Here is a 17,907-nt window from a genome sequence, read left to right as displayed (position 1 = left end):
AAACAGTGAACATTCACTTTACTAGTTGAACAGTTTAGAAAATCAGTCCTACTCAATATTTTCAAGCTGATATGTTTCCTTTAACATATAATTCACATTAAAGTTAAAATGATTATCAATTTAGTTTTCACTTGGAGCAACTAGATGTACAACTGGTATATTTTACATCTGGCACTGCTCCTGGTTTGCTTTTTTGTTTTTAATCTCCTTAGCAACAGGATATAATTATTACATGTAAGAATTCAGTTTGTAAAAATAGTCCTTACCTCAACTCATGTAAAACATATAAAAACAAAAAAGAACTTTCCCTCTTTTAAATCGAAGTCTTCCCTCTTTCCTCTTTCTTTGCTCACTATTTGGATGGCTTCTTACACCCTATTGTTATAAGAAAAAAGAGTGTTATTTTGCATTTGACTCTTACTTCAGTCTCTAAATGTTTTCTTTTTATTCCAAAAAGATAATATAAAGAAAAAAAAGAATTAATTTTTTTATGGTCTGCTAAATTGGGGTATGCAGGGGGATGTCATTTACCAACATAATTTGAGCAAAAATAGCCCCTCTTCACTATCTCCAAAATATGGAGGTATGTAAATAGCATACCAAACTCACCCAGCACAGAGCATACACAGAATACCCAATACACAGAGCACAAAATGTATAAGGTATACATAGCAATGGTAAAGGGGGAGTCCAACTGTAATTCAAACTCAAGCTCAAAGTTATCCAAACCTGGCATCAGAACTCGGAAAATGAGCAATCCAAGTTTCGCTCTGACATTACTATACCTGCCATTGACCGTTATATTAGGCCCCAGGATGATGACAGCAATTACTGTCTGGTGGCCAGATTGGCTAATCCTAATATACCTATCCGATGTCATCATATGCCATGGCTGAGCCATACTACTATACAGCCATTCACTGGTATGTAATAGCTCGTAACATTACATTTTAAGTTGAATCCAGCTGGAAATCATGGATGACCTAACCAAATTAGATCTACCAGATTAGATTAGAAATTGGAATTTTACTGTTCTAAGCAACTTTAGTTAGCATGTTGAAAGCTCTGGTGGCCAAATGATGTTATCAACATATTTATGGCAGGGAAACACTAAGAAATACCTTGTTCCATTTTTCATCAGGCAAGTCATTATTGTAGAATGAGACAGGCAGTGTCCCTTCTCCAAAATTTTCTCTGACCTGCCTTATCATGCCAGGGAACTATAAAAAAAAAGCTGAGCTGCTTATTGTTAGTCTTCCCCTACATGTGCACTGAATGCACTCCCGCATGCCTGTTCATTCAAGATGGCCTGAAGATCAGCACACATAGGAAAGGAAGGGAGAAAATGGTTGCACACTGAGATAGAATGGGGACGGGTAAGTAAAGTGAGTTTAGTTTTGCTTTAAGTTGACCCATTATCTAGTAATAGATCCCCTGGAATCAGATTCAATGACCTGTATGTGCCATCAGATAGTGGTGTTTGGATCACAGGATTGATAGGAATCTTTTGGCGGATAAAACATATTTTTATCGCAACTGCTTATATAGCTATTTTTCAAAAGATTTACTTTAAGGAATGTCCTGCAGAGACATAGAGATAATACAGCTTGTGTGAGTGAGCTCCATAGGCTCTCTCAAGATACCACATACTTGTAATTTTAACAGATAAACCGTCTTTGTTTTCCTGATTTACTGTCACACTCCAAGCTCTGTTTTACATAAAAACTCATTAAGAGATACAATGCAGCCCTTCATGCTATTGTTATTGAAGGCCTCTTGAACTGATTGATTAAGCCCGTCGAGATTGCTTATTCAGTTTGCCTATTTTTATAATAAGTGTTTGGTCATTTGAATTCCTGTTGAACTAATGTTTGTTTTAATCTACATATAAAATCTGTAACCAGTGTGAATGTATACTGTATATGTGGGCAGTTTTATGGATGATTACCTGCTGGGGGCTGCTGTGAACTAATACAAACTACACTAAGAAAAACCATATTTTTATTACCATTATCTCTGGAATATCCACCACTGAATATAATGAGTGTATGCCAAGATATGCATGTGGCTTTAATATATACTTTACAAAATATGCTTCCCCCTGTGAATTGGTCTAGATTTATCCTAGCACTGTTTTCCTAATATGCACCTACTGTAAAAAAGTTTAGTATACAAATAATGGATGGCTTAGGCAGTGTAGTGATTAAGTGATTCAGGTGCTGTAAGGTTCCAGAACACTCAAATGGTACTAATTCTACGCTCAAATGTTGTAGGTATGTTTTCACCCTGAGTAGCACCTGCTTCCCTAGATGAATTGCCCCTAGGGTTATCGTGAATAGGAGCTTCTGGCTGTTGAAATCATGGCTAAGCATGTTTGGCAATGTTTTTATAATAAATTGATCCTTTTTGGTTTATTATTCTTCCACCTAAGTTTTTGCTTTAATAAAACATGTCTCCAAAAGTCTTATAGGTTAAAGAGAGATTAACATAAACCCACCTGAGTAGGACGTTTCTCACTGCTTGGACATAGTGGTCTCTGTCCAACACCCCACCTGCTGAGTCTCACAGGAAATGTGTCAGACCTTTGCGGTGATGTCACTGCTTCACTACAAATGCCAACGGTCCTTCTACAGCACACTGGCAAGAGACAGAAAGCAATGAGGTTTTGCGCTCATTGATGCACTTTTAAGGTTAAAATTAAATTCGATTTGACTTTAATGAAAGCAATACAAGACAATATAACTGATTACTAAAGCAAAATATTATCAATCTGTATCTCACTGAATGGAAATAAATAAAATGAAAAAATTGTCTTTATTAATGTCTGGAAGCCAGAAACCACAGCAGAGATCTAAGCTGCTTAAGCAAGAAACTAGGAAACAGCAGTTTTTAAATTAAGGAGAGAAAAGGGTACACTCTACTAAAAATCATAAAGTATGTTTATTTTATTTGTATATTTCGCTGTTTAACTGGACTTAAACTTTAAACGTCTCTGTTTTAAACATATGCAAGGAAAAATAAAAGCTTAGCAGGGAGCAGAATGCATTAACAACTATCTAAATTTTTCATTATTTTGTTCCCCTGCTTTTTTTTATAACCACACAAATGTATTAAGTCACAAGGATAGTGCAGCTGTTTGCAAATCATTAGGGAAACAGAAATCACACTTCGACATTTAGTCCATATGTCTTCAAGGCAAGAGGAGGGAATATTCTCCAGTGGGACTTGCCCTGAGGGTCTTCTGCTTAGTACAGAGAAAGAAAGGTGAAAATTCTCCTACATAAAACAGACAGGAGTTTTTTTTTGTCCAAATGACTTAGTCATCACTTATTCCCCCAGAAAAAGCTGAGAAAGCAGAGCTCTGACCAAGCAGTTTGCGAGTCTCAGAGATCATCCATCACTAGAAAGACTTCCTTCTGGCTGTCCATGTAACAGAATTACTCCTGACTTTTCAGCACTCTGGAGCTGTCCAAAGAGTTTTCATTGATAGGCTGTATGCAAAGCATGGGTTAAAATTTCATGAATGAAAAATGGACATGCATACTGTGAAAACTTCTTGTCTTGCAGGTACTCTAAGCTCAAAGATGGGTTTCACTCTCTCTTTTAATGATACTCAGCTACTCTGTGTTAGTAAGCACTTGACATGTTCAAATGTTCTATCACAACACATTTATCATCCGTTTTGACTCTTTTAAGCCCTAAAGGGCATATAAAGCCAAAACATTTTTCCTAATTTTTGGATATATATGGGGCTTAGTTAGAGAAAAGTACCCTTACTTCCAGTCCTGCTGTGAATGTTTTGTCAGACCAGAAGCTTTCTCTGTTTATGAACATAGAAGTTCTTTCCTCGCTTCCTGTCTCGTGAAACTATCAGCAAGACAGAAAAATAGAGCACATTTCTGTAAAAGTGATGCAAAAACTAAACCCTACTCTATCCAAAGTATCAGGACCCATTTTATTGAACTAATACAACTGGTACCATTGCTCTGTTACTTTACCTTGATGTGTGAAAGCGGAAGAGGGCCAGGTGAAGATATTGGCACCAACTATGGAGAAGCAATATTATTTCCACTTTATATATCACATAAATCAGTATATTACCAATAACCAAAATTATTCAGGATTAGGAGAAGGGAGCAGAGCAAAATAAATGCTCTGGGTTCTACATGTGACTAATGCTTTAGAACAGACTAATACATAAAGTTGGTTGGCTACAATGGTTTCTTATAGATAACAGATTGAATAAAGGTGGAGATATTGGGCCTGATTTAATAAAGCTCCCCAAGGCTGGAGAGGATAAACTTTCATTAGTAAAGCTGGGTGATCCAGCAAACCTGGAATGGATTTCCTAAAATCATTTGCTATTTGCTAACAAATGTTTTGAATCCTGGACCAGATCCATTACAGGTTTTCTGGATCACTCAGCTTCATTGATGAAAGTGTATCCTCTCCAGCCTTGGAGAGCTTTAATAAATCAGGCCCATTGTGTAAGCACATTTTTTTTACCATGACATTAAGAAGAAGAAAAAAAGTCAATAGACTGTCATGAAGAATTAAAAGTAAACAGACTGAAGCCATTTAATATAGTAGCACTCATACATGGCAACAAAACACTTTCCCTGTAGCAGCACACCTAACATTGCTTTGCTCAGTTAACATGGCAGTGTGTTTAATACGAAACTACTCTGTGACTTTGGCATCATGTTATCATTGTGACAATAGCGATATAATGACACTAAATCTTGCCTCCAGTAGCATGAGTCTGGCTTTAGTAGCAAGACATTATCGGTTACCGTAATAGGTCTGCAAAATATTATGGATTGCAGTTGGCTTCTAATTTATCATGAAAAAATTATTCAGATTTCTACCCTGGAAGAAATGGTGTTGATTAGCATGTAGCTCTCTCAGGAGAGGTATTTAAAGTACCTGTTGCAAACTTAGACGGAGCACAGAATATACCAGGGGGTGCTGAGAAGTTCCTGGCTTTGCCCCGTTCTAGATGAAATAGAAAAATGAGTGTGGGGCCATATGACAGCCTAATATTTTAGTATGTAACTATGCAAATATGAAGTCTTTGCGATTCCTAAAACTGTGTTTTCTTTTAGTGAGAAGCTGTGATGGCAGAGGCACAAGCAAGTTTCACGTCGTTGGAGTTACAGATCGTCATGAAGTTTTTGTTTTTCCTGGGAAAGTCAGCAGAGGACATTCACACTGAGATGTCACAAACACTCTGGGAGAAGTGTCCTTCCTTTCCCTGGAGAAACAAAAACTTCATGACGGCCCGTAACTCCAACGACATGAGACTTGCTTGTGCCTCTGCCATCACAGCTTCTCACTTAAAGGAAAAACACTTTTAAGAATCATCGCAAAGACCTGATATTTGCACAGAGACATGCTAAGATATTAGGCATATGCCCCCACATTCATTTTTCTCAGCACCCCCTCGTACTAATGTAAAATCATTTTTAGAATCTGGAGACCTTGCGTTTTCTGTAAATGGAGTTAGTTTACCCCATTGTGCTTGCAAAGCCTTCTATTCATCCTTTAACGTGTAGGTATACTCTAACAACTAGCTTCTCTAATTTTCTGATTTTTGTCCTGGTAAATATATTACTGATAGAGATTTGTTGTATTGTTTGATAATTGAAAAAACAAATCTGTATTTTCACAGATTTGTTACAAAGAAGAGGAGGGGGGTGACACTTAATTTAAGCACATGTGAGCTGCATTATAATACATTTATGTTCATAGGTTTTAATATTTTTTCAGTGACCTCCCTGATCGAGAGGAGACTGAGCAAAGAAGGGCCAAACTTTATACAGAAAGGAAAGATTTGCACATTGTTATTATAAAGAATTATTATTATTAGGGGTTTTCAGATCCATATAACAGACAGACATGCCATTGAAGCCGGCTCCACGTGTGGACACTGCATGCTGAGAGAGCACATCATTTTATCAAGGGAGCTCCATGTGTGGAGAATAGATAGACTCATTCCTTTACGTGTATGCAGTAACTGCGTGAAGGGTAATGCAAGAGACTTCAATACAAACACTTTTTAACATACAATATACAATATATATGGGTTGCCACTTTCAATACCTTTGTGTCTGAACTTGATAGGATGCTCCTTAAGAGAGCAGATTTTTGAGCAGGTTTGTTAAACGCAATTGAAAATAATGGGCTTTTGGTTATAACAGGTTGATTATGACTTCAATTATAACCAAAAATATTGTTTATGACTGAGCAGGAGCCAGGGGAGCATGTTATTTTAATGTTTGTAAATATATGGTACCACATTTTATTTTTAGTCTGTCTGCTACATAGGTCCACAAACCTCTAAAAATAAAAATTCTTTATATGAATTGACTATGCTCAATAATAAATTGGACCTGGGTAATAATCTATATCCACTTAACAGCACAAAATGTTTAATAAAGTTTTGCGCATTGGTTGCTATTATTTCTAGATATAGTATGCTGTATATTTTTAAATGATATCTGCTTAGGCAACACAAGTGGCTGCAATGAAGATGTGCTATGCAGTCCATTATAGGAGGAGGAGTAAAATAATCTTATCCCACACCTTAAAGCCCAACACCTAAACTCAACAATTTTACTTTACATAGAAGGGTAGACAACACTTCTAAATAAAGTGAAAATGTTTTTGTTTTTTAAGATGCAACACCTTTTTTTTTAAAGCACTGCCCCTTTAAGCAGAGCCTCCTGGGACACCTACGTCATGCATCCCAGGAAGCTCTGGCTGCTCCTTCTGCACATGCCAGAAATCAGGGCATCTTTTCAACCAAGAGGAAAAAGATGCCAATCTCACGCATGCGCAGTGAGTTCGGCTCTCTTTTTTTCCCCTTTACAGTGGCTATGTCTCCTGATCTGTGCAGAGTGCAAGAAGACAGGAAGAGAAGGCAGAAGATGGCAGTGCCTGGTGCTTCCTCTACGCTGTGATAAAGAGGAATCCCAGGATGACAGGACAAGAAGGACTAGTGGGGTCTGCAGGATTAAAGGTAAGTGCAATTTTTTTGTTTTTAGTTTCTTCTGCTTTAAGCAGAACTCCTTTCATGCAGCAAGTCAAAAAAGTTAATAGTACAGTAATACCCACTTACATTTCCAGATCAAAATCTTCATTAGTTTTTAACTGCTTCCTTACCTGTCAAGCTCCCTATATTATAGCACTGGAGAAGGGTGACAGGTTCTCTTATGGGTTTGTTCATGGTGGAGGTTGGATTGGCACACAGGATGTGTGTGTGGGGCTGGGGGTGAACAATTAGATCACATCTTAGGAGCCAGCTGATCAATTGGTTCCTGTAATTATAAATCTCCATACCATGGTAGTTCTTCTGGCAACCTCAATGACAGATAAATACCATTCTGTTATCTGTTATCATAGATTTCCCTTTGTGAGCCTCCTTTGCCGCCCACGGTTTGATACATGTTTTAGAGCTGTATACAAACCTCTCTCATCTATTGTTATAGTTACAACGTTAAGAACAACAGACTGGTCTTCTTATGTTGAATCAATCAAGATTGAAGTCTAGCCATGCACACTCAATGCATTATACTGCCCAATTCAACAATTCTGCAATGCCAATGAATAGACATACATAGATAGATGTAATAGATAAAAGATAATTAAAGCCTAGGAAATGGTAATATATCAGTGAACATGCTTTGACATCTTTAGCTTTCCATGACTGACTGTCCAAGGAGAACAAAGTCTGGTTTAATATAAATGTATTTGTGTAAGAATTAATGGGGAGTAATTACACTACTCCTCCCATGACCAAGGGCGTAAACATGCATATTTTGTGGAAGGATAAATAGGAAGGAGGAAGGATATTTTGAAATATTGTGGACTTGATTTGACACATACGGCTTGATTTACTAAAGCTCTTCAAGACTGGAGAAGATAGACTGTCATGGGAGAACCTGGGCGATCCAGTTAACTTGGAATGTTTCTGGTCCAAAATACAAAGCATTTGCAAACTAATTGCAAATTATTTTTAAGAAATCTTTTTGTGATTTGCTGGATCACCCAGGTTTTCCCATGATAGTCTATCTTCTCCAGTCTTGGGGAGCTTTAATAAATCAGATATGTAGGATCTAGCAGTTTATGCTTGAGTTGTGGTTGTTGGTGTGTGGTTTTATTTGTCAAAAGATATTCAAAATACATTACCCCCATAGCAACCAATCACAATGAACTTTCTTTTAATCAGATTGGAAAAGGTTGGTACCTACACTTTGCTCAATATAAATGCTGTTTGCTGTCCTTAAAAAACTCAAGCAAGTCTCTTAAAGTAATAATAATTATTCATTTTAACTTGAATCCTGATCTACTGGCTGGTGCTTCGTTGGCCTAACAAGTCCAAGTCTAACCTATAACAAATATGACATTTAACAGTTGCACAAAACTTCTATCTCCCAGGTTTACACATGTACCATGACCATATTTGTATCCAAGTTTTGGTTTCTAAACCTAAATGCCATTTGGTTTGGGGACACAATTTATAATGCACCTGTAAATGGATAAGGTGTTATCTGTATATAACAGTTCTAGGTAATTAGCGGATGCTTAATTTTGAGAATATGATAAGTGCTGTGTCAAACCCACACATTGAAAACATTCTATGAAATTCTGTTGCTGATTATTCACGCAGCAGCAAATTAAATTTCTATTAAAATGTAAGCACCCAGGCATGAAGTATCTCCAAGTTATCCAGACATAGTTAAAAAGAAAAAAAAAGCTGAAAATAGATACAAGCTCTATGTAGCACTGTTATTTTATTATATTTAATAAAATACTAACTACTTTTTCACTGAAAGTCTTAAGAACTTAAGAACAAATAAATATTTAACATGTAATACAGTCATGTAAAAAATAATAAAATAAAAATAATGTATATGTCATTGAAATTGTCAAACTTTTGAACGTATTTAAACAAGCAAACTTTAGATGTCTGTCTACAGATACAGATATTATACCAGAAATAAAACAAAAATAATAGATGTAATAATGTACTCAGAATTGTACTCAGAACTTTCCAATGCTTATGGTCATCTTTAGATCCTGCCACTGCAGTCACAATGTGTGCAAACCTTTCTGAAGAACAATGATTTATTAATGGAAACACAATAAAGATTAATGCGTGTTGTCTGTAAGGAACAATGGTCCTACATATTTTATCAATTCTTGTACAGCATGATACTAACAGCAACTAATAGAGGCAATGATTAAACTTCATTACTAGATACAGAGATTAACATCCATGAAGGCTGTTATATATCCAGTTATATCATTTTATGATTTACACAGAATACAAAATGATTTCTTTGTTTTAGATGCAAAAAACGAATACCAAACTTTTTTTTTTTGAACTGTTAATTTAAATTGGTCATAGCTATGCTGTTGTGTATTTGTAAGATAGAACAACTCATCAGGGAAACCTGGGCTCAGGGGAAGACAGTTAAATGATTAAGAGAGGCCTCTAGCCGTAAGAATTTAGGCACAGGGCCACATGAGGAGGGTGGGAGGCCTAGCCCAGGGGTGTTACAGGTTAATAAAATGTAGTAAGACTAGAGGGGGCTGTGATAGTGTGGGGTAGGAGGGGATTAGGAATAGGATGAGTTAAAAGGGTCTGGACGGAAGTGAGAGGACCTCTTTTGGAAGAAAAAGTTTCCCGCTCACCCACCCCTTTTATAGTTATAATTTGAAAGTGTGGTTTTTAGTGGTTGGGGTCATTTTAGTGGTTGGGGTCTGGAAAAGGCAAGGATCCAGTGCATTGATAAAGTGGTGGAATTTGGAAGTGGGGACCCTTTTTGGTGGGTTCTCCCCCTTTATGGTGAACGGATGATTATGGCTCCTGAGGCTGTGCTGGGCGGCTAGGGGTCAAGGTGGAGATGTTGGAAGAATTAAAGTCCTGTTGGGTGCTGATTTTGCCTTCTGAGACCTGCAGCCTGGTTGTTTGGGTGTAAAACCGGGAGTATGGAGTTTGATAACAATATGGACATTCTTGTTATGGTTAGATATAAATAAAAGGGAGGAATTAGGTTGTTGGTTAAATAGTTTATATTCAATGTAATATGTTTGCATTATACTATCCTGGTTAAGTAATAATAATAAGGGAGTGTTAAATTATATTAATGTATGCGTGCATATCAAAAGTGTAAATGTATTTATTTATTTGTCATTTATTTATTAATGGATATTTGGTAATTACTTGAATGGGTAATTAATTTAATGGTGTTTAATTAAATGGCTATTTGCCAGCCAATTTAAACCCAAGATTGGTGTCTGGGTATTTAATGGTAGGGGAGTGGTTGGTAAGCAGGTGGGGGTCGGAGGGAGGCGGAGGTTCTGATGGTGGTGGTGAAGGATGGGCTGGAAAGTCCGAGTTACCCTGGTCATGGCTGTCAGCTGGTGGACATCTAGGGGCTGAAAAAGGTACTGCAGAGATAGACTGAAGCCAAACATTGCAACAAAAGTTTTTTTTTTTTTTTTTTTTCATTTTCACTATTTTAAGGGGACTAAAAATACCATTTGACTTATTAGATTGCCTAGATTACCTAGAACGCAAATATGATATACTATATAAGAGTTCACAACATGCAGTACTTTCATGTTTTTTTTTTTTCAGATTTCCTTGTCTGGTTTATGATACCTGCATTTTCTTCTATACAATACGCTGTATTTTCTGTTTCATCAGTTCTTTTCAAAGACATATAAGGGTTTGTATCAATGCATTTTCATCAGCATGTAAAGATGCTAATGTAGTCGCCTATTGCAGTCTGTAGTTCACACCTTTTGGATTTAAACATCACTTTACGACAAATTGTACTATTACAGACTATAATGTGATTCAGCTTTTCCCTTTCCTGATCCTTAAACTGATTTATTTTTATTTTCTTCTCCATAAAATCAGTTTCTATTTACTTAAGTGTTTGGTAACTTTACAACTTTCAATTCTCTAAGCACAACTGCGGCCTATGTAATAAATAGTTTTGTATCTTGGTTTCTTTGCTGTGTACTACCTTTAATTCTGTTCTCTCTTTATTCAAAAGGCTGAGCTGATTATGGAGGTAAATTTGAGGCTCACTATTCGGTGAGTTAAAGTTTATGCATTTATGAAAGAACAAATCTTTTTTTTAAGTTAAGTTAGTAAGTTCAACTAAGCCTTACTATGCATCAGTTACGAGAGTGGGGAAAATGTTTTATGCTCCATATACTACTCTATGGGCTTGGTCAATTTGTGGTTTGCTTGCCAGTTATTTGGCCCCTTGTTTAACCTGACACACAGTAGAATTTGGTGGTTTTAACAGCCATTTACAGGCAATTATCATTTGCCTAAGAACTGATAAATGAGCAATTTTATTGCTTGTCAGTTGTTTGTACTTATTCCTTGCCACCTATTATACCTGTGAATGACAGGTATGTTAGCAAATGTTTTCAATCCTGGACCAGATCCATTTCATGTTTGCTGGATCACCCAGCTTCACCGATGAACGTGTTTCCTCTCCAGCCTTGGAGAGCCTTGATAAGGTCATATAAGTTCTTAACTGAAATCAGAATATCTCAGATCCAAGTTGTAATCGATTCCAATCAGAACTTTCCAATCACCACTAGTGGTGCATTAGCTGCAGAAAGGATAAATGTAAGCAATGCAATGATCACACTTGCCTGGCTCTGTGCTGACAGCTCTAAACACACAGGAAAAAGAAAAAGCAAAAGGTAAAAATTGATATCCTTTCTTAGTGTCCCTGAATAGAGTAAATGAGCTTATGTAAAACTACAGTTATCCTTTAATGCAGTTTTTCAGCATTGTATACCCTCTTCGTAATCTTAATTGGTAGTATAAGGTCAAGAACATTGGCTAAATATTCACAACATTTGCAGCTGGAAACGTGATAACTAACAGCTAATGGGCACTAATTCAGCTGTAATTGCCGACTAGCAGCTTATATTAATTGATCAGTGAATCAGGAATAAAGCAATCACCAAATGAATGCCCCAGAGCAGTCTTGTGCTTTGAATCGATGTATGTTTTATGTGTAGGACTTTTGGGTGAAACAAACTAGTACAATGAATGAATATATAAACAACCTAATTATTTCTCCATAATCCTTTATTTTTATTGAACAGTAAAAACATTATTAAATATATATCAAACAGCCTGCATTATTAATAGCATATTGATGCAACTTCTTAGTTAGCAAAGAAGATAGCATGGAAAGTCAGATGTAATTTGTATATATGAAAAAAGTGGGGCTTAGTTGTGAAAACTGAAGGAAAGCTAATGGACTGTTGCTCGTCTCAGTCAATTCCGTTTCAATTATTTTATTCTCTAACAAGCTCTGCAAAAAATAAGACTATAAATCTAATTGGTTATAACAACAGCTTCACATTTATTTATCCAGTTTTATAAGATCTCATAAAAATAGGCATTGCTGCTGAACACCACTTTGATCTTGAAACTGTCCCTTGAATTTCACAGGAAAAACATTTTCTCCTGGTGTCCTTACATCCCTAACTGGTTCTTATTGCTGACCTCCACATTATAGATACTTGAAATGGTAGATTGTAACTTTCTACTGCTTGTTAAGACAGGCTTGGAACGAGCTAGTTAAAGGATTGGTAGGAGGGCAGAGGTAAGGGTGGGAAAAAAGGTCATAAAAGTTATGGGGTAGAGAGGTGAGGTCTTCAGAAATTTTAGCTCAGCTAGTGTGAGCTTCCCACCCATTCTCAGCTGAGGCAGAGGTTTAAGGTTGGTGCTAGTATTGCAGGTAATGGTTGGGTAAGGGTATGCGGTTTAGGTCCTTGAGGGCAGGGTTCCTTGGAGTCAGTATTAATGGGGTTGGGGACCTATCTTTGGTGTGGAGTCTCACAAATGGTCTAATTGGACCATTTAGGTAGGATTAATAACACTGGGGAACAATTTTGAACACATTTTTGTTGATTTCAATTTTAAGCTTATTTGCACTAAAATAGGTATGCTGATTCTGAAAGTGCAGTTAGTTTTCTTCTTCCACATCAGGTTTTTTCTCTACGGCTTATATTAATGCGATTATTGTAGCGTGGATTTGTATAGGTTATTCATTTACACGCAAGACAGTGTGGTCAAAGGTTGTGTGCTGCTCTATGTATTGAATAAGCAAAATGTATTTTTCTACTAACACGTATTTCCTTTCTTTCAGATCATGTCTGGCTCTACTGTTTCTCGTTGTAAGTGCCTAAACAACCCTGACTCATTTTGTTATATCAGTTTCACCATTCCCAGTCAAAGGGCGAACATCAGCACATTTGTAGAGCAAGCCTATTTGGCATATTTCAAAGTTAACTTGGTGATCAAGATAAGTCTTGGGCCCCTCATAAGGTGTGCAAACAGTGTGTCGAGGGTTTACGGATGTGGACAAAGGGAACGCGTGATAAGATGCCATTTGGTATACCTATGGCTTGGCAAAAGAGCCAGGAGATCATTTCAGTGACTGTTACTGTTTTATAGTGAAAACTTCAGGATATACCAAGAAAAATAAATGTAACAGAGTAACCTAGTCTACCATTGGCTATACGCCCAGGGCCTCATGATGAAATCTCTGTGCTGGTTTTTGTTACACTACCATGTAGTGAACATGATTATGGTAATGAACTTGGTGACAACAATGATGAAGAGTTTGAAATTGAAGAGGACTCTGTTCGTAAAGGATTTGATCAGCATGAGTTGAGTGATTTGGCACGTGATTTGGGACTATTGAAGAAGGCTTCAGAGCTCCTAGCATCAAGCAAAAATATCTGAAGCACATAACAATGGTTATTAGCTATAAGCAGGTCATTAGCAGTGAATCCCAATTTGATGGATTTGGTTCTGTGTAGCCGTTGAACAGTTGGATTGTCAATGTAGAGGCATGTAGCAATGTCTGATATTAATAGATAGTTTAACCGGGAGTAATAATTTGCATATCTACACTTTCTCTAAATAAGGAATAGACCTCTTTAGTTTTTAGAAGGTTGTATGGTACTCCAATAAGAAATATATGGGTATTGATCTCTAAGATAAAGACTTCAAATACATCATGTCAGGATGTGTGTTAGCACCGAGGTAATACAACATTAATAATTTTCAGTCTTCACAAACATCTTCTTGAAATATGGCACTGTTAGCCTTGCAGCATTCCCTATGAGCATGTTATTAATGTACACAGTGGGCAGTAGCTTGGTGCTGTGTACACTGAATGAGCTAACCAAAGTTAGTGCAAACAGATTTGTTTGTTCTATTTGTTGGCAATGCTACTGAAGAAAAAGAAAAGTGCTATATTCAATGACAGGTAATTAGAATCAATCTCAACTAGATCTAGGCACAATAATCCCAAATCTGATTGGTCACTGTCAGTTATTGTTTTCATCATTGCACTTTTGCTTTTGTATTAAATTATTTCTAACACTGAACCTGATATAGATATAAAAAGACAAATTAATGTGCTTCTATATTTGTTATATATGTTACATGCATATTTGACAATGCAAGCAGTGTAAGTATTTGGATTTGACTTGATAGAAGCCTCTTGCAGAAAAAGAGGGGCAGTGAAAAGAAATACAAGAAGCTAGCCGTACTGAAGTTCTCATGTGGTAACAAGGAACACACGGATCAAATAATAACAGAAAGATGAGCTTAATAGTTTGTTTATGCTTTATTTATCCAATCATAGGGCTGGGGAGGAACAAGACCAGTAATTGTTACATAACTGCAGCAGAAAAAAATCAGGTCTCCTGCCTTGCTACATTAGGGACCTACAGTGGGAAAGTGATATATAAATGTCAGGCCTGGATAATCACAAATACAAATCTTTTGGCAGGTAAAACTGCTTAAAGACATATATTTCATCTTTGCTTTTAAAAATTTTAACATTCTAATGACTTGTAGATCACTTTATACTCAGAAGACACTGTACAAAAAATATTTGGATTTACAGTACATTAGATTGGATTTGTTTGATTTTTGGTGGGGGGATAAAGCTGTAGGGAGAATTATTAAGAAAGATCCACTTTGGCAATTTCAGCCAAAAGAGACACATGAAGCATTAGGGCAACAGCACAGCTAGGATCGCCAGGAGCTATTGAGATGGCGGCAGTGAAGTCATTTATATGACATTTGACAAAGGATGGAGGGAACTTCAGAATGTCAATGAAATATATAAAATGCAAATAAAAGATGACGTCCCTGTGCATGCACTGTTTCATTTGTTATTTAATAACACTAAAACTGTCTTCACAAATGAATCTTTCCTTGCTGTTTCTTCGTTATCTGTGTTAAAATACAAGCAGTATAGACCACGGGTGTGGAGAGGTTGATAATGCATCAGCATAAATACATTGTAGGCTCATTTTTGGGGATTTTTGGACATAATGTAAATGTGAGCATGATCATTGAACAAAAAAAAAAAAACAAGAAAAATCAGTGAGCTGAATATGCTATTCAAGAAACACTTATGTGAGATTAAGTCATAAAATATACTAAAATGTAAATGTATACAGTCCATTTGGAAGTAAAATATGAGTATTTTCACAGTGCTAATCACCCAAGATGATGGACAAAAAACTAGGTTCTGCACAGCTGTCCCTAACTATAAATTAGTAATCCATCCAGACAGATCCCATAACGCCCTGTCCCATAAAGCAGAACAAATCTGTCTGATCAGTCAATTCAAAGTTGGTTCAGAAGTATTTCAAATTTAGATTGTAACTTTTCTGACTGTAGATTGGAGCTAACCCTTACTATTCTTATCATTATTCATCTGACTAGGAACTGTAATGTTCCAAACACAAAAAGAAAAGGATACTAATCAAGCACAAAAAGAAAAGGATACGTATCCCTCCTTCAAGTATGGCAGGTGCAGCTGCCATTAAGAAAAGGATAATACACTTAAACAAAGACCGAGAGAAACTGGGGTTTCTGTAGCGGCAATTGAAAATATATTAATATATATGAGTAAACACAGAGGAAATAAATTACGTGTCCCAACGTGTGAATAATATGAGTACTAATACACACATTATTACACATTACTAATATTATTACACACAACTGCTGCATAATCTTGTTATAACACTCATTTTCTACATTATCACCTATTTTACTTTTTATGCATATATGTGATATACATACATTATGCATATATAACACCTCCCTATATCAAATGTAAATCCTGCTTTACCTTATCCTGTTATCTAGTGCATTTACGTTCCCAATACATCCCCCGAGGAAGCCTGTTAGCAAAACACATCGGTACACGAGACGTTATTCTTGTCGACACTTTGACTAATTAGGGATTCCTATGAATAACAAACAGGTCCTATATCTCTATATCTATATGACATGTGGAATAAAAAGGACCACTTTAATCCACTGTATGCACTTTAATTTATTACCTATGTGTATTTCCTCTTATATAAAATAATATATTTTGAATTGCCACTACAGAACCCTTAGCTTCTCTTGGTCTTTGAGTAAATGTTACTAGCACCTCTGATAAGCTGTATAACACATCTTAATAAAATCACTCATGCACGTTAATGATCCAAATCAATGAGTAACTGATTCTATGATTGAGAATTTACGAGTTATTGCATGTATGAACTATGTTAGCAAGATGCAGGAAAGTAAAAAAGAAAAAAGTAAAAGCAGAAATCCTTTCATGTCTTTTTTGGATGGGTTTAATTTAATAAGGCAGCAAAAAACGGTAACAATTAGAAGGCAGCAACTTTTAAGCATATATAATAGTAAGATTCAGAAAAGTAAAAAAAATTATAAAAGCAAAAATCCGATAATGTCTTTTTTTGGATGGGTGTAGGCAGTAAATTCAGAGCAACTTGCAGTTATTCATAGCAAAGATTTCAGGTTCCTGAAATTAGATTAGCAAGAGATTAAATCTGATTGGTTGTTGTGGGTTACTGAACTTTGCATATCACTTTTGCTCTTTACAAAGCCTTATTAAATAAGTCTATATGAGTTTGGAGGAAGAAGTATATTAAAAGAGACAGAAAAAATGCTTACCAGAACAGGAATTGCTAACAACATTTCCAAAAATTCAGCTGCACAGACAATTTCTGCTTGAAAGGAAAAATACACAGGAAAAAAGCAATTGTTATATTAATTGGTTGTTTCATTTCTCAACTAACCTTGAAAAACTCAATAGAAACTCCAAGGAAAAAAGCCGTATCTAATTGCTGAATACTCTGATCTCAAAGAAATTATTTTGTCTCAGCTTTTTTTTTTTTTTTCCTGTTTGGGTGGATAGAATAGTTTATTTCTAGAGAGAGATTTTTTTGTCATAAACATTCACACTTAAAAAGAATCAGGAAGACGCATTTTAAAAAAAATGCAAACCCAATTATGAAAATCTTACATAAGCTTTAACGTGTTGAAGATATTTTTAAAGTCACTTTGACTAGTTTAGGTCTATATTAAAAAAAATCTTTTTTTGGGCTGTGTCCAAACAAGGAAGGTGAGAATTACGGAACCCCAAAGACGTTAATGGGGTTGTATTGTCCAGGTTCACGGAGTAAAAGAAAGTTAACAATCACCAGACCCAGTGCTTGGATCTTGGTAAATACCGAGTTGTGAAGAATGGGTCAATGGGGGTGGAGGAAAAAAGGTTTGTTTATCATGTAAACATGTCTACCTATTTCATCTCTGTTAATTGTCTCATAGATGTCAGATGAACATTAGAAGATGGAAAAAAATTATTGTTTCCAGTGACAGATAAAGAAATGTGAATTGTACACAAATAATTGTTATGTTCTATGTAGAGCGGAGGATGAGCAAGTGGCACTCTTCTGTGCTCTCCTCTATAAGAGGACATTCCCGATAGTGGTCATTCCCAATAAGCCAGGCATCAATCTGCC

The 17,907-nt window shown here is 36.2% G+C and overlaps 1 long non-coding RNA gene across 1 annotated transcript in view; it reads right to left on the bottom strand.

Moving 5' to 3' along the window:
- Positions 1–275: 275 nt before the first annotated feature.
- LOC140325034 (uncharacterized) overlaps positions 276–17,907 on the bottom strand; it is a 35,160-nt gene continuing 17,528 nt past the window's right edge. Inside the window, exons 3-4 of the long non-coding RNA XR_011919632.1 lie at positions 2,498–2,637; positions 276–375 (exon numbers count right to left, since the gene is read on the bottom strand). This is a non-coding gene — a long non-coding RNA (uncharacterized lncRNA). The remainder of the gene's footprint in view (positions 376–2,497; positions 2,638–17,907) is intronic.

The sequence above is a fragment of the Pyxicephalus adspersus genome, chromosome 2 (genome assembly GCF_032062135.1).
Source record: "Pyxicephalus adspersus chromosome 2, UCB_Pads_2.0, whole genome shotgun sequence".
NCBI lineage: Eukaryota > Metazoa > Chordata > Amphibia > Anura > Pyxicephalidae > Pyxicephalus > Pyxicephalus adspersus.
The sequence above is the reverse complement of the archived record's forward strand: the minus strand, read 5'-3'. Positions and strand labels throughout refer to the sequence as shown.